The following is a 15,520-nucleotide window of genomic DNA, read 5'->3' on the forward strand; positions in this document are numbered from 1 at the left end:
GCACATATCGCTAAGTTCTTTTACAATCAGCAACAACAATCACTTCTAAAGATTGAAGTAAATCAAATCTGATTAGAGGATAATGTAGCGGACTTATTTACTAAGTCATTACCTAAATCCACCTTCGAGAAACATGTGAAGAGCATTGGATTCAAAAAGTTATCCGAACTCCCATGATTGTAGAAATTAGGGGGAGATGTCGACATCAGGGGGAGGCATGATGTCTACATGTTCGATCTCAAAGAGTGAATGACGTGTTGTGCTCTTTTTGTCCTTCGACCAGGGTTATTTTTGTCCCACTGGGTTTTTGTTACCTGGCAAGGTTTTTAGTGAGGCAACGATCAAAGCGTCATCACTAAGTTTGAGCGGCACAAGGGGCAGTGTTGAAGGATGTTGACATTTAGTATGCCTCTTCAAACTAGGGTTTAGTTTGAACAATTTGCACATGGGTTGTTTATCACAGAGATAATCAAAAGAACCTCCTTTCGAGCAATACACACTATCACTCACAGATCACAAAGTGAGAAATCGAACATGTAGTGGCTTTGTGGATGCAGCCGCAGAACAGTTGCATCAAAGTAATTTCAACATGTGTGTAATATATGAGATCTAGACAGTAGTGTAGTCGGAACCGTTTATCTACATACCACCCTATTTGTCTTGCATCATGGTTTGGTTTGGGCTAAAGTTGACAGCATAACATCAACAAAGAGGTATTATAACATACACAGGCTTGGCTTATTCAAAAATAATGTGAATAATAAGTGAGCACTTGGGAATACACACTTGTTCCTTTAGTAGAGAGAAGCGGAAGAAAGAACGTCAGCAAAAGCAGACCTTAATGTTTCCAAAGACCATAAACAAACAAAAATTGAGAATGTTAACAAGCAACTATATAAGCAATTGAAATTTAACTGATGCAATCCCCAGAAAAATGCATGACAAAATGCAAGCCAATAGTTTGCTAAAGGGTTTATGTCGTCGTACCTTTGAACATCATGTTTTGTATCAAAATTGTTGTTATCAGAACATCATGATCTTCTGAACAACTACATACCCTCCTTGTTATGTGCTCATGTAGCAAGCAATTCATAAGTGGCCCTACAATACAGAGTTAGTTATAAAAAAGCATGAATCTATTATCTACGAAAGATCATGAAGGGAATTTACGAACCATGTAGCTTCTTCCACCTTGCATACTCAAAAATAAGAAAGAAAACCAATACCAAAAATGCAGTAATACTTATAACAAAGAGCTGAAATATCCCTTTCTTTTCGTACAATACATAGGGAATGTTCATACCAAATATTCGAGAAATAAGTTCTCTACGGCTAGTGGAGGATCCAGGATTGAAAAATAGGGTGGGCTGGAATTTTTTTCTCTCTGACTACAGTGAAATAGATAATTTGGCACAACAGCAAGAAACTGAGCTGATAATTTGAAAACATTTAACTAAAATATATAGACGTATGTTGAAGAATGTTGACTTTTATTGTGCCTTGTCAAACTTAGTTTACTTTCTATCGTTGTAATAGGAGAGAAGGTTCTAGATTCCTAGTTCTAACTAGAATAGGTTTCCTTGTATCTCAAGACAATGTACTTTGTAATCCCTATATATAGGGCTCCTATTATCAATTATAGAACACATAATTCTCTCTACAATCTCTCTTGTATCGCATATTCTTAAACACATTATCAGCACGAGCCCTAACCTTGAAATCGAAAACCATTATTCTCCACCGGTTAGCCTAGCCACTAGCCTCGCCATTAGCCTCACTCCACTGCCCTACAGCCCCGCACCGTGCACCCCTGTGCCCATCAACTAGCCTCGCTAGCACGTTCCAGCAGCCAGGCCAACCTGGTGGCCAGCACCGGCCACAGATCAACCAGCCTTGGCCACGACTCAATGCAAACCTCCTACCAGACTTCCAACTGTCTCTGGCCATGCATAGCAAACTCCAGCCATCCTCCATTGCACGTGTGTGATCCAAGGTTTCAAGCTCCGATTAATCAAGTAAGTATTTACAATTAAAGTTCCTGCTTTCTACAATTTAAATCCCTCTTTCTTTTTCCTTGGGGACTTGCAACCTCCCTTCTTCTACATTCTCACATTTCTATAACGTAGGTTCGATTCTTTAAAGTGGAACCGTGGGGAGTTTCTACTACATACGAACTAAGAGCGTTCGTGAGCTAAGAACAAAGAGTGTTCGTTTAGCATTGATTTTGACCATATAAACATCATTGTTTCGATCTAATCCAAATATTCTTGGAAATCAATTTCTTGGTAGCATAGCTCAGAAATCTTAATATTAGTTGTCGTGGAAGCTTTGACTCTGAAACTAATTTATATCTCCTTTTGTTTTTTAGGATGTCAAATGATCAACAAAAGCTCGACTTTCCTAAGCTTGATTCGACAGGCAAAGGTTACCATAGTTGGGTAACGGACGTTGAGAACTATCTCACTGCAAAAGGGATCCTACCTATCATTTAAGCTCCGAATCCAGAAGTTTTGCTTGTGCGTTCGGCTACTAGAAAGGCCATAGCACTTATCTTGATGCGACGCCATATGGATGAATCACTCCGAATGGAGTACATGTCGATCAAGGATCCAAGAGATCTATGGGTAGTGCTAGAAGAGCATTTTGGCAACGTCTAAGATTCCCTCCTCCCTGATTTGAAAATACAATCGAACAATCTTTGATTAGCTGACTTCAAAACTGTCTTTGAACATAATTCAGAAGCTCTACGCCTCAAATCTATGTTGGAGTTCTGTGGAACAAACATCACAGACCAAGAGCTAATTTAGAAGACCCTCTCCACCTTCCCTGTCTCAGCACTTTTGGTATCCAAGCAATACAGAGGTAAGTACAATGCTGGACGGATCACGAGATTTCATCAGCTAATCAATGTTATGTCTGTAGCTGAGACATGACAGCATACTCGTGAAGAATTATAATTCAAGACCCGTTGGAACAAGGCCAATCTAGATTAGCTGCTAGAGACATCAATACTGGAACAATATTGATCTTTGCTACTGGAGCAAAGGTCTCCTCATAATCCACGCCATATGTTTGAGTATATCCCTTTGCAACAAGTCTTGCCTTATATATGTTCATTGAACCATCTGCATTGTGTTTGATAGTGAACACCCATCTACATCCAACAACTCTCTTTCCTTGGGGAGGTGGCACCAACTGCCAAGTATTATTCTTCTCCAATGCCTTCATCTCTTCATTCATCGCTTGAGACCATTTGGGATCCTTGAGATCATCCTGCACTTTACTGGGAACACATACAGAGGATATTTGATTCACAAAAGAAGCATGGGATTTGGATAACCGATGGGTGGATACAAAGTTAGCTATGGCATACTTAGACTTAACATCTAAATTTGGTTCATATTGACGAGGTGGTTTACCACGAGTGGACCTAGGAGGCAAAACATACACACTATCACCATTATCAGAGTTAGAAGAAACACCACTAGCCTCAAGATTGGGATGCTCCTCAGGGATTGGTTGACAAGGGTTATCTGTATCTAAGAAGGGTGGAGGAGCTACTAGAAGCTTCTGCCTCGCTGAACAATCGATCGCCAGGAATGGAACGATCGATCGTTTGCTACTATCTTTTTCGAACCTGTCTGGCGATCGGTCATTGGCATTTTGGCGATCGATTGTTGGACCTGAGATTACACGACCATCATCTTCAATTGGCTGAATTTTAATCCTACATGACTTATCTTCCAAAAAAGTGTGTTCCCCCCTGAAGTGAAGGATTGGTGAGAGAAAAATAACATGCATCCTCATAAAAGGTGACGTCCATGGTAACATAAACTTTCTGTGTAGGAGGATGAAAACACTTATAGCCCTTCTGATTAACACCATAGCCCACAAATACACACTTTAATGCCCTGGCATCGAGTTTGGACCTTTGATTCTTAGGGACATGGACGAACACAACACACCCAAAGACGCGAGTAGGAAGATTAGAAAATGAAGGGACATACACATGATTTGAAAGGGCAGCATAGGGGGTTTGACCATTGAGAACAGAGGAAGGTAGCCTATTGATGAGATGACAAGCAGTCAGAATTGCATCTCCCTAAAGATACTTGGGCATATGAGCACTAAATAGAAGAGACCGAGCTATGTCAAGAACAAGACGATTCTTTCTTCCTGACACCCTATTTTGTTCAGGGGTTTGAGGGCAAGTAGTTTGATGAATAATCCCATGGGAATGAAAGAATTGGTGAAACTGAGAATTGACAAACTCCCCCCCCCCTCCCTATTATCAGAACGAAAGACTTTAATATTAGCTCCAAATTGATTTTGAACAAGAGTGAAAAATTCTTGGAAAGCAGAGAAGACTTCATATTTGTGTTTCAATAAAGAAACCCAAGTAAGACGGGTATAATCATCAATAAACAAAACAAACCAATGTTTGCCAGACAGGGTTGACCCACGAGAATGTCCCCATACATCAGAATGAATAAGCTCAAAGGATAACTAATACAATGACTTTTAGCTAAGACACATGACTCACAATGCAACTTAGACTCATCAATGCCCAGAAACAAGGATGGCATAGATTTCTTCATAACACTAAAGGAAGGAAGTCACAATCTCCGATCCCATAGTCATAATTCTTCAACTTGATTAGTAACCCCAGTCGAAATCAAAGCCGCTTAGACTGCCTTCTCTGGCTTCATTCCGGCGAACATGCAATCCAGATGAAATAGTCAACCCCTCAGATAACCCCTGCTGATTATTTCCCTGGTGAGGAGGTCCTGAAAAATCACATACAAAGGAAAAAATGTTACAGAGCACCAAGATTGAGTATTAAGCTGAGGCACAGATATGAGATGATAAGAGAGATCAGGGACATAAAGAACATCATGTAGTGTCAAAGAAGGGGTGAGACAAACAGACCCTATGCCTAAAACAGGAAAATAATCACCATTGGCATTGACAACAGAGGAAATAGAGGGTGGATTGAGAAAAAGAAAGAAACTACGATCATAGGTCATATGGTCAGATGTTCCAGAATCAATTATCCAAGTATTGCCTCTAGTAAAGCTAGAAATTTTTAAAGCAACTCCAATCTTACCATCACCACCGTGACTTACTGATGCGGTATCCTTACTAGCAAAGTTGGTGTGATCTAATTCTATCACTGCATAGAAATCTTGGTCTTGAACAAGATGAATAGCAGCCTTTCCCTTGGGTTTGTTGTCTTGAGGTTGGGGCCTATCAAAGTAGCCTGATGGTAAACTAACCAACCTGTAACAACTTGCTTTGATGTGGCTTGGATTCTTGTAGTAGTTACAAGTCAGATTTGAGGAGAACCAGGGAGGAGGACCTTGAGGAGAGGGACGCAGAGAAGAAGGAGGCCGATTGCCTGAGAGTGACCAATTACTTGAGGGATTGGATGGCTTTGATTGTATTGCAAGGCCTGCAACTTCTGAAGTAACTGCTTTAGTTCCAGCCCTCTGGGTCTCATCTTTGCGAATATAAGTAAAGGCTTGCTGCAAGGTTGGTGTGGTAGTCCGGCGAAGAATTCGCTCGCATTCTCAAATATTGGATCTAGGCAAGCCAAAAAAACATGAACTCTCATGAGATCTTGCTCCTCCTTATAAATCTTGACATCATCCGGGCACTTCATGCGACATGGACGCATTTGATCAATTTCTTGCCAAAACCCCTTCAGTTTTGCAAAATACATGGCAAATGGTTTTCCATCTTATGTCATACGGGAGGCTTGAGTGCTCAACTCATAAACCTCTGCAAAATCTGTTCCATTAAAGTAGATCTCCTTGAGGCTTTCCCAGATTTCTTCAGCTGTATTACATCCCATAATCATCTGTGAAACATCCCATAAGCAAAAATTTAGTGATGATGAGACTTTGTTAGAAACAGATTTTGAGGAAACAACAGAATTTGGAGCTTTGGAAAACATTGATCTGCATACTTTGGAGCTTGATGGATTTGATGAAACTATGTATGAGTCTGTTGAATTATGAGATTGGGATAAGGGATCGTATCTTGGAAATAATGTCAGAAAAGCTGTTAAGAATGTGAATGAGAAAATGTCTGAAGCATTGGTTGGGATGGATCCTACGCTTCAATAACAACAAAAGAATGATAATGGTGATGGACTGGTTCATTTGGAATCTGACCAAAATGGGAAGATTGAACATAGTTTATCAGATACCAAAGATGTATGTATAATGCATTCAGGTACTGGAACTTGAATTGTGACGACGACTAAAAGTTCGTAAAAGAAAGCGACGAGAATCCTTATCAGGAATGTTGAATTGGGTAATCCATATGGCAACAGTACTACTCGGTGACGCTTCAATTAGAGTGATACCGGGGCCAGCTAAATGGAAGAAGCATGAGGGCAACGAGTTCTGGTTCCAGGAAATTAAAGCAAGGGAGGCATTGATGCAAATGAGTGATATTAATCCAAAGACTGAAGAGTTACTCTAGCAGAAGAAACTAAGGATGCATCTTGTGATGCATGAAGCTAATATTGCTGCTGGTCACCACTCCCCAAGGAGGTTAAGATGCATAAGAAGGCTTCCTCGTAAATCTGAGAATCCAAACACTTTGAATTCTGTGGTCAGTGATTAAGATTTGGCAGCTTATATTCTGAGAACCCAAACACATTGGAGGCATTGAGGGAACATCAAGAATTAGAACAATTGACAATGGAGCTCAAGAAAGTCAGAATTATGAGTAATTGTAGGAAAGCTTGTTAACCTATGGAGTTATGGCCATCACTTCCTCTTCTTCCTCCTGGTTGAAACAAACATTACTACCTGTCCAATTGTTAAGCTGAGGAGGGTAATTACAAATTATCTTTGCTACAGCTTGAAGAGCTTGTAAAAATCTAATTTTAATTACCCATACTCTTTTGGTCACCTTGCCATGACCCCATGACAGTATCTCGGCAAGATCTTAAGCCCTTCCGTACGAGATGCATGGCTTCTTGACATAATTTTGGTGCCTCCTTTACGGGATCGGTGCCTCATCGACGAGCCTCAGGCCCTCTCGTACTTGATACGTGGCCTCCTTGACATGATCTAGGTGCCTCTTCTATAGGATCGGTGCATCCTCTTCGAGATTCAAGCCCTTTAGCTCGAGATGCATAGCCTCCTTGGCATGATCTCGGTGCCTCCTCTACGGGATCGATGCTTCCTTTAAGAGATTCAGGCCCATGCATGGCTTCCTTGACATGATCCTAATGCCTCCTCTATGGGATCGGTTCCTCCTCTAAGGGATCGGTGCTTCCCTTACGAGATGAATGACTTATTTAACATGATCTCGGTATCTCCTCTACGAGATCCAAGCCCTCCCGCCTAAGATGCATGACCTCCTTGACATATCTCAGTGCCTCCTTTACGAGATTGGTGCCTCCTTTACGAGATTCAGGCCTATGCATGGCCTCCTTGACATATCTTAGTGCCTCATTTACGAGGTTCAGGCCTATGCATGGTCTCCTTGACATGATTCTGATACCTTCTCTATGAGATCTTATGGCCTTCTCACGGTGCCTCCTCTACGAGATCTTATGGCCAACTCTCGGTGCTTCCTTTCTGAGATCTTATGGCCTTTTCTCGATGCCTCCTCTACAAGATTTTTGGCCACCTCTCAGAGACTCCTCAACGAGATTATGTCCTCCTCTCGGTGTCTCCTCTACAGGATTCACCTTTACCTAATCCCGGTACATCTCTATCGGATCTATGGCCTCTTTTACGTTATCTCGATACCTCCTCTAGAAATATTTGCATTGGATATCATAAGTCCTTCGGGAACTTTCACATATATCTATGTATCAAGATCCCTATAGAGTTAAGTTGTGATCGTATCCATAAGCTGCATATTCATTTATTTTTCCTTTGAAACTACCAAACTAATGAAGTAGCAGAACATTTTGACGTCCATTATGGGAGAATACGTCTCCTCATAATCAATGCCAAGGTGTTAAGAAAATCCTTGCACTAGTATATGAGTCTTGTATCTCACAATCTCATTTGTCTTATTACGTACGTTTAATTCTACTAGTTAACATGGAGAATTTGAAAACAACAAGCCCAAACACCTTTTCCTTCGTCAAGGAGTCAAATTTGACCTAGATTGCTTCTTTCCATTTTGGCAAGTTGTCTCTGTTTACGCCAGAAATTCGCCTACTTTATCGACTTCTTTACCTGCACAATAAGAAAAGACAATCGAAACCCTTTGTGAGAAAGGACCGGTGTGGTACAGGTCAAAGAGACTCCGACGGTTGAATCAGTAAGAGTGTTTAGCGTTTTTGTATTTTGAATGCTTGTGTGATTTTGGACTGCTATCGCCTATGACTTAGGTGGGCCTGCAAACTATCCCACATCGGGTTGAAGGGAAACTAAACTCGCAGACTGTACTACAAAAGGGTCAGATACTTCCAAATCAAGTAAGTCCAACACTGTACCAATTCCGTACCGTTACTCTATCAATTTATCTCACTGGTATTGACTTAGGCATCGGAGGGTTTGAGACCGGCACCCCACAGTCTCCCTTCTGACCTATTCCTTTTGTGTACAGGTCTACAGAGCGAGGTACCAGTGATTCAGTCAACCATTCCTATTGCTGGGAGTATACTGAAACACTTGTTCTGAAGTCTTCTAATCCTGAATATATGGACGGATTCAAATGGGATTAGCTTATCCCGCATTGAGTGTTGGGTCTTAAAGTTGGGCTTATGTTAGTCCATATATGATGCGGCGTGCATTTGTTGGACTGGGTCCATATCCATTGCAGATTGGGCTTGAGCCGAAGCCCATATCTCTTGGAGATTGTTCCGGGGTGCTTCAATTCCCAGACTATCCGAACATGGCTTGGTGCCGTCACCTCGCTACCCTCTCACTAGAGCCTTGTTGATGCTTAGGCTGGGGAATGTACGTTTGCCATGACCAACGTGCAGAACCCTAGGTTTTGCTCTACAAGGTCGCTCCTTTTATTACTTTTTTTTTTTTTTTAATATATGCATTTAGGGTGTCTAGTACAAATGGTTCTCCTTCTCTCTAGATTCTGCTCTTTCTGGGTTGCCACTGTTGAGAGTCAGTAACTTGCTCCTCCAATCACTAGGGATTCCATCCAATGACTAAAATATTGAGTATCGAGGAAATATCGATGGTCCAAAAATGGAAATTTCGATATCGATAAATATTAAAAAAAAATGATGAAAATTGAGAGAAGATCATTGAAATTTTAAGTGAACTACTTATTTGATCAATTATCTATTATATTGGAAAAACAAAATGGTGAACAAGCTTCATTTCATAGTAAATTATAGTAATTTAGAGTAAATGTTGGATGTCACCTGTATAATATTTGGTATTTTCAATATAAATAATTCTAATTAGAGATTGTATAAAGTTGTAGAACTATTCAATCAAAAACAAACAATTTTTTGTTTTGAAGAAAGGAGAAAATTTTATTACTAGATACGAATAGAATCATACATGAAGGCATCCGAGATGAACTTTGGAGCATTAACAAACCAATCAACATGGACATTGGTCTCATAACTAAAACTAGCGAGTCTATGTGCGACAATATTAGCCTGTCTAGGGACAAAACATAGCTTAAACTCCGTACTTGCAGCTAGTAGAGACTTGAGGTCTGTGATCAAGGCACTCAAAGGAGAGAGGTCCACAACTATTGATCTTATAGCCTGCACTGTAAACAAACAGTCACTCTCCACGACAGCTCGTGTGATCTGCATAGCCTGTAGCAACTCCAATCCATTCTTCAAGGCAAGTAACTCGACGTGGAGCGGGGAGCTAACAAACTCCATTCTACGTGAGAAGCTAGCAATAAACTGACCATGCATGAGAGTTTCTAATTACACCTCCCGTACCACCATACTGAACCGAAGGCAGGAAAGAGCCATCCACATTCAATTTTACAAAACCATCATCTGGAGGACTCCACTGTTTTTAATTAGGTTTTGAACGGTCGTGTTGGGAAGTGACAGCAGACCGGTTAGCTTGCATATACTCATCATGCCATGCCATAGTAGTGGCCACTAGATTGGCACTAGTACTATTATGCTCTTTCCATAATATGTCGTTCCTATGCTTCCACATACTCTAGAGGAGGATCAAGAGTTGATCAAAAGATGTAGTTGCCAAAAAAGTTACCCGAGCTAGTATCCATTCTTTCCAACATAGAGTAGACGTAGGAATAGAGAACGGAGGAGCTCCAAGAATCTCTCTCGCAAAGCTGCACTCATAAAATAGATGTTCTAAGGTTTCCATACCTCTAGAGCAAACCACACACTATAGTGGACCGGAATATCCTTTGGAGGTTAAAGCAGCTCGAGTTGGGAGGAGATTGTGAACAGCTCTCCACCCAAAGATCGCCACTTTTCTAGGGACTTTAGCCCTCCATAAGGCTTTCCAAATGGGATCATTTGGGTCCCTAGTAGATGTAGAAGCTTAGATATTGCCAATAGAGAAATCACAAGTAACCCTATAAGTAGACTTGACAGAGAAGTGCCCTCTTTTCTCAAGCTTCCACGACAGTCGATCATTGCCAAAACGATGACTCAATGGAATAGAAAGAACTTGGTCTACCACCTAAGGCTCAAAGCAAGCATGAACAGCTGCATGGTCCCAAGTCAAGGAATCACCATTAATCAAATCAGAAACTCTAACAAAAATACAGTCTTCCGGTCGAGATAAAGAATGATGAGGGACATTTGGGATCCACTCATCATCCCAAATGTTAACTAGCTACCCATCACCAACCCTCTATGACAACCCTGCTTGTAAAACCGGTTGAGCCTCCATTAAACTCCTCCATGAATATGAAGGGCGCTCACCCATATATGCTGTGAGAAAGGATCCAAATGGATAGTAAACTGCTTTAAACACTCTGGCCACAAGTGACTCAGGTTTAGAGAGCATCCTCCAACCCTGTTTTGAAAGCATGGCCAAGTTATGAGCATGTAGATGTTTGAATCCCATGCCTCCCTGAGTTTTAGGTAGGCACATTCTTTCCCATGATCTACAATGTATTCTTTTTTTCTCTTCTATACTACCCCAAAAGAATTGGCAACACAGCTGTTCTAGCTCATCACACATAGACTTAGCCAGAGCATAATAGTTCATGACATAATTAGGTAAAGTTTGAGCAACCGCCTTAATCAACAATTCGTTACCTCCAGAACTCAGAATCTTGGATCGCCAACTAATGTGCTTCTTTGACAGTCTCTCTTTCAGATAAGCAAAGATAGCTTTCTTGTTGTGCCCAACATGAATAGGCAAGCCAAGGTATAAACCATGTTCTTTAACACACTGCACCCCAAGAATAGCTGCAATATTATTCTTGTTTTGCAAACTAACATTACCACTAAACACCACACTAGATTTCTGCAAATTAATATGTTGTCCAGAGGCTCGAGCATACACTGAGAGTATCTGTTTAAAAGCTTGACATTCCTGGACTGAGGCTTCCCCAAAGAGAAAAATATCATCTGCAAAAAGTAGATGGTGAATGGTGGGAGCACTAGGGGCCATGGTTAAGCCTCTGATAGTGCCATTCTTAAAAGAAGATGAAATCAAGGCTAAGAGTCCTTCTGCGCACAAAATAAACAAGTATGGAGATAGGGGGTCTCCCTGTCGGATACCCCTGGTGGGCAATATAAAACCTGTGGGAGCACCATTTATCAAAATAGAGTAACTGACAAATTTCACAGTGGCTAATACAATAGATACCCAACTTCTACAAAAACCCAACCTGAGAAGGACAGCTTCAAGATACTGCCACTCTAAACGATCATACGCTTTTGAAATGTCCAGTTTTAGAGGAAAAAAACACTCAGCCTGCCTACGAAGCTTTTCATAAAGTGAGCAATCTCCGTAGCAACCAAAGTATTATCCGAAATTAATCTACCTAGAACAAAAGCACTCTGTAACGGGAAAATACTGTGAGGCAGCATGGTCTTAGAGTCTGTTGGCCAAGACCTTGGAAGCTATCTTATACACCACGTTACATAACGCAATCGGTCTCAAATCATAAGGAAGTTTCAGTTCCTTGATCTTCGATATATGAGTAAGATGTGTAAAATTTGATTCCTGGGAGATATTACCGTAGTCAATACTTCCCTAACTGCACAACAGAAGTCATGTCCTACCACGTTCCAAAATTTCTGGAAGAAACATGGGGACATCCCGTCAGGACCTGGTGATTTTGAGGGATGCATTTGAAACAAAGCCTTCTTGATCTCATCATCAGAGTATGGGGCTATAAGACTAGAGTTCATCTCTTCTGATACTTTGGGTTGCAAGCAATCCAACACAACTTTAAGTGCTTCCGGTTCTGAGGTATCTGCCCTAAATATAGATTCATAGTAGTGGAGCAATATCTCCGAGACCTCTCCTGATGTAGAAGTCCATTACCCCGATGCATTAGTGAGACCCTTAATACAGTTTCTGCATTTGCAATTCGAAGCCCGTCGATGAAAAAAACCAGTATTACGGTCGCCTTCCTTTAACCATTGAATCCTGGAACGTTGTCTCCAATAAGTTTCATTAGCAGTAAGTAATTCATTCAACCTGAATTGGAGAGCTCTTTGCTCATCAAAATGACTCGACTCAAAATTCTTCCTCATCAAGTCATCTAACTTGCCTTGAATCAATCGCATCTCGGTCTGTCTCTGTTGGTAGACTCCAGAATGCCATTTCACGAATAGTTGTCCTGGCTTGATTAGAGCATGGGATCCCCAATAGTTAGGAGCATCCAACCCTATTCAACAATGTTAGTACAATCTGCATGAGCCAACCACATCTCCTCAGAACAAAAAGCCTTAGGGTTTCGGTTCAATAAGGCTGGTTCAAGATTCACCTCGATCAAGATAAGGCAGTGATCAGATTGACTGAGAGGAAGGGTGATAACTCGGGAGAAAGGATAGAGGTCTCTCCATTCCACTGTTTGGCAGGCCCGATCAAGCCTCTCCTTAGTGAAACGATTAGACCACGTAAAACGTGATCCAACAAACCCCATATCGATCAAAATACTATCAACCAGTACTTGTCTAAATCTGTATATTTGTGCTACAGGCCTAGGAGGACCTCCTGACTTATCTGCATGACATAGTATCTCATTGAAATCGTTGGTAACCAACCAAGGCAGATGGGACTGAGAAGCTAACAACCGGAGGAGATTCCATGTGATGTCCCTATTCGCTGTAGTAGCAACTCCATAAATACTAGTGAATCGAAAGACTCCTGCAGAACCTACAACATCGACCTCAGCATCAATATGGTTGGCTAAAGAGGTTCTGAAATGGACCGAGATCTCATTGCGCCAGAAGAGAGCCAGGCCACAACAATCATCCTCCTTAGCGGCACAAACGAAACCATCAAAGCCTATCCGGTGTTGAACAGCCGTCAACAGATCCGGAGAAGCCAATGTTTCGGAGAGGAAGATAAGACTAGGGTTTTGTTGTCGAACAATATTGACAAGAGCATCTTGTGTTTCTGTGTTGTTGAGGCCCCTATAGTTCCAAGCCAGAACTTTGAAGCGCTGCATAAGACCGGGGAAGGTGAGTTCCAGCCGCCGGCTGATCTAGAGTATCGCTAGGGATAAGAGGGTTGCCTCCTAGGTTTTTTTTTTTTTTTTTCCGAATATCAAAAACAAACAAATTAATATTACTATAACGTGGCAAAAGTAATTAGGAATGTTAGAGTAAAAAAAACTAAAAGTTATAATGGCTAGAAATTGTATCTTAGAAGGAAGTTAAAGGGATAATTAATATATTGTCTAAAAAAATTAGTAACCAATTTCATGAAAAAACATTTTACTAATAGAAAAAAAAAAACTAGAACCAAAATCAACTAACTTGATTTTGAAAGCGAACAGGTTCAAATCCTGATTCTGTCAAGTTCTTCCTTGCATTTTATTTAAGGAATATTCTCTAAAATTTTGGAAATAGGTTTGAATCCTGATTCTGTCAAGTTCTTCATTGCATTTCATTTAAGGTGTATTCCCTAAAATTTTGGAAATATCGCACATTTTTGAAAATATCGAAATAACGCACGAAATATTGTTGGTAGGCATCGAAAATTTTCAAGTCTTGAAAAAAGAAAATTTCACCTAAATATCGATATTTTAATTATTGGCTTCATCCACCCTCTCACGGGGTCGTCCGTTCTCTTAACGACTCCATCTGTCTTATTGGTGGGAGACCTGCCTTTCTCTTTGTTTTTCATTTTTTTCTCTTCATCTCTCCAGATATGTCCTCAATCTATCTTCTTGAAAACCTCTTAATCAAGCTTTTTACATGTCTCAGCATACTTCTTCGTCCCCATCATTAAATCTACACTATTTTTCATCAGTAAAAATACACTCGAGAACTAATGGCCCACAAAAAAGAGAAAAGAAAAAAAAAGAGTTATTCCTTTCCGTGCTTGGACCTCGTGTATAACCGTATAAAGAAAAAGATGCACAAAGAAAATATAAGCTTTAACTTTGATTCATAAATGCACTGCTTGCAGAAAACAAAGATAGCCCAAAAATAACTCACTCCAATTTATAGATAAGGATCAACAAGACACCATAGAGTCTTGTGAAAGATTCAATGAAGGAGAAACCATCAATATCAGTGGAATTATGCAAAAGTGGGTCATGTTAAAGAAATTGTTATCAAAAATCCACCAGGAGAATCGTGCAGAGGTGGATCATGTTGAAGTAATTGGTGTTGAAGACCCTATTATGATAATCATGGGAACGCGAATTACCTGAAGACAAGTGATGTAAATTCTCACATAGTAATGATGTTGGCGAATGTTGACAACGAGTGCAATAAATTTTTCCTTCCCGCACTCTGAATTAATGCGGAAGAAAAAAAAAGGAGTAGTGTGAGTGTAAAATATTGAAATGGGTTCCTAACCAATAGATGGACAAGAAGAGAAGTAGCCCGACCTATTCAAGAAATTCTCTCGAGGACGAATCCACTCGGAATCAATCCGGGTAAGGAAGAATTGATTAGCTTGACTAATTCTTAACAAGCGGGAGGACCTCCCCCACGTCATTTTAAGAGTGGCGTTATAGACTTACTAACAGGTGACTTGCAAAAATTGCACATCACTACGCACACTAACCAAGATATTTGCTCAGGCTCACCTATAAATACTTGGTATGGTGAACAATTACAGGAAGCAATTGATTTCTACTTCACTCATTACAACTTAAACACTCACTGACCTATGCATCAGAAAGTCTTTTGCAGGTACCTCATTTTCAAAATTTGACTTACTAATGCCAATCGAATCCAAAAGATATCTTTAAAAACAACTTCTTAACTAAGAAGTCTTCACTTTTACTACAGTCAGCAAAGTAGATGAGGAAATATTCCAACGAATTTTTTCATGCCAACATAATGTAAATAAACAATAATTATTCAAAATACTATTCACTAAAAAAAAAAAATCTTTTTCCATGACACTATTTATTTATTTTTATTAATTTATTT

General features: G+C 40.3%; 1 pseudogene; it reads right to left on the reverse strand.

Annotated features, from left to right (window-relative positions):
- Nucleotides 1–1,166: 1,166 nt before the first annotated feature.
- LOC112169770 overlaps nucleotides 1,167–15,520 on the reverse strand; it is an 81,513-nt pseudogene continuing 67,159 nt past the window's right edge.

The sequence above is a fragment of the Rosa chinensis genome, chromosome 6 (genome assembly GCF_002994745.2).
Source record: "Rosa chinensis cultivar Old Blush chromosome 6, RchiOBHm-V2, whole genome shotgun sequence".
Classification (NCBI taxonomy): domain Eukaryota; kingdom Viridiplantae; phylum Streptophyta; class Magnoliopsida; order Rosales; family Rosaceae; genus Rosa; species Rosa chinensis.